A 3,270-nucleotide genomic window follows, 5' to 3' on the forward strand; every position below is an offset into this window, starting at 1 on the left:
GGTGGTTATATATGGGGTTAGGATAGGGGGTTATATCTGGGGTTAGGATAGGTGGTTATATATGGGGTTAGGATAGAAGTTAACTCAAGAACAGGTGTTGAGGGCGGGTGTTGATGACAGGTGTTGAGGACAGGTGTTGAGGACAGGTGTTGAGGACGGGTGTTGATGACAGGTGTTGAGGACAGGTGTTGAGGGCAGGTGTTGAAGACAGGTGTTGAGGGCAGGTGTTGAGGACAGGTGTTGAGGACAGGTGTGGAAGACAGGTGTTGAGGACAGGTGTTGATGACAGGTGTTGAGGACGGGTGTTGAGGACAGATGTTGAGGACAGATGTTGAGGACAGATGATGAGGACAGGTGTTGAGGACAGATGTTGAGGACAGATGTTGAGGACAGATGTTGAGGACAGATGTTGAGGACAGGTGTTGAGGACAGGTGTTGAGGACAAATGATGAGGACAGATGATGAGGACAGGTGTTGAGGACAGGTGTTGAAGACAGGTGTTGAGGACAGGTGTCTGGTCGAGTCAGTGATTACAACTTTGACACGCAATTGGGGGGGGGGTTGAGGCGAGGTGGTTAGTGTGAAGGAGACAGACAGACAGACAGACAGACAGACAGACAGACAGACAGACAGACAGACAGACAGACAGACAGACAGACAGACAGACACAGACAGACAGACAGACAGAGACGGAGAGAGAGAGGAAGACAAAGAATCCAATCCCCCAAACACACACACACAAACAAACAAACACACAAACGCACAAGGTGCTGAGTACCACAAGGATCGGTGCTGGGACCAATTCTATTTCTTGTATATGTTAACGACATGTTTACAGGCGTAGAGTCCTACATGTCGATGTTTGCGGATGATGCAAAGTTGATGAGAAGAGTTGTGACAGATGAGGATTGCAGGATCCTCCAAGAGGACCTGAACAGGTTGCAGAGATGGTCAGAGAAATGGCTACTGGAATTCAACACGAGCAAATGTAAAGTTATGGAAATGGGACTAGGAGATAGGAGACCAAAGGGACAGTACACAATGAAGGGGAACAGCCTACCTGTAACGACGCGTGAAAGAGACCTGGGGGTGGACGTAACACCTAATCTATCTCCTGAGGCACATATAAATAGGATAACGACAGCAGCGTACTCTACACTGGCAAAAGTTAGAACATCATTCAGAAACATAAGTAAGGAGGCCTTTAGGGCGCTTTACACTGCCTACGTAAGGCCAGTCTTAGAGTATGCCGCCTCATCATGGAGTCCCCATCTGAAGAAGCATATAATGAAACTGGAAAAGGTTCAGAGGTTTGCAACGAGACTCGTCCCAGAGCTACGAGGGATGGGGTATGAGGAGCGCCTGAGGGAACTGTGCCTTACGACACTAGAAAGAAGAAGGGAGAGGGGGGGACATGTTAGGAACGTATAAAATACTCAGAGGGATTGACAGAGTGGACATAGACGAAATGTTCACACGGAATAGTAACAGAACGAGGGGACATAAATGGAAGCTTGAAACTCAGATGAGTCACAGAGATGTTAGGAAGTTTTCTTTTAGCGTGAGAGTAGTGGGAAAATGGAATGCACTTCAGGAACAGGTTGTGGAAGCAAATACTATTCATAATTTTAAAACTAGGTATGATAGGGAAATGGGACAGGAGTCATTGCTGTAAACAACCGATGCTCGAAAGGCGGGATCCAAGAGTCAATGCTCGATCCTGCAGACACAACTAGGTGAGTACACACACACAACACACACACACACACACACACACACACACACACACACACACACACACACACACACACACACACACACACACACACACACACACACACACACACACAAATCTCCCTCCCCCCACACCCAATCCCCACCCTTCTACCCCTCCCCTCCTCCCGAGTCCTCCCTCCCCCCCTTTCCTTCCCGTCCTCCCTCCCCTTTCACTCCATACCCTCCCTGTCCCTCCCCCTTCACTGGATCCCCCGCCCCTCATTCCAGTATCCTCTGAGATCCTGTTACCCACCTCACAGGTCCTCACACCCATGGAACAGCCTCCCCCACCAGCAGAACACTCACCAAGGAGGCGATTTGAGAAGGGACAGAAGAAAGTGAGCCTCAAAGCGATGTACACTAACATAGATGGAATTACAAATAAAGCAAATGAGCTTGGAGAACTGGTACTAGAGGAAAACCCAGACATAATAGCCCTCACAGAAACAAAGATCACGAAAACAATAACAAATGCAGTGTTCCCACAGGACTATTATGTTATGCGGAAAGAGAGGGAAGGAAGAGGTGGGGGTGGTGTAGCTCTGCTGGTAAGAAAAGGCTGGGATTTTGAGGAGATGGATATTCAGGGCTGTGAAGGTTTCAGTGACTACATAGCAGGTACTGTAACAAATGGAGGGAAAAAAATTATAGTCGCAGTCATATATAATCCACCACCAAATGACAGAAGACCTAGACAGGAATATGATAGAAACAACATGGCCACCATTAACATAATAGAAAGAGCAGCTTCTGTTGCTAGCAGGAATGGATCTGGACTACTAATTATGGGAGACTTCAACCATGGGAAGATAGATTGGAAGAACAGAGACCCGCATGGAGGACCAGAAACATGGAGAGCTAAGCTGCTGGACGTGGCAACAAGAAACTTTCTAAGCCAGCATACCAAAGAGCCAACAAGAATGAGAGGAGAAGATGAACCAGCAATGCTTGATTTGATATTTACCCTAAATGAATGGGATATAAGGGAAGTTAAGATGGAAGCGCCCTTGGGAATGAGTGACCACAGTGTATTGAACTTTGAGTACCTGGTAGAGCTAGGACTTATCTTCCCCCAAAAAGAACTAGGAATCAAAAGGCTGGCATACCGAAAGGGGAATTATGAACAGATGAGAAGTTTCCTAAGTGAAATACCTTGGGACACAGACCTCAGAGACAAGTCTGTACAGGGTATGATGGACTATGTTACCCAAAAGTGTCAGGAGGCAGTAAACAGGTTCATCCCGGCCCAAAGGGAAAAATCCGAGAAGCAACAGAAGAATCCATGGTATAATAGGGCATGTATGGAAGCGAAGAAACTGAACAAAAAGGCGTGGAGGAACTTCCGGAATAACAGAACACCAGAAAGCAGGGAGAGATACCAGAGAACCAGGAATGAGTACGTCAGGGTGAGAAGAGAAGCAGAGAAATATTTTGAAAATGATATAGCAAACAAAGCCAAGACCGAACCAAAGCTACTCCACAGTCACATCAGAA

Source organism: Procambarus clarkii, chromosome 12 (assembly GCF_040958095.1).
Source record: "Procambarus clarkii isolate CNS0578487 chromosome 12, FALCON_Pclarkii_2.0, whole genome shotgun sequence".
NCBI classification, from domain to species: Eukaryota; Metazoa; Arthropoda; class Malacostraca; order Decapoda; family Cambaridae; genus Procambarus; species Procambarus clarkii.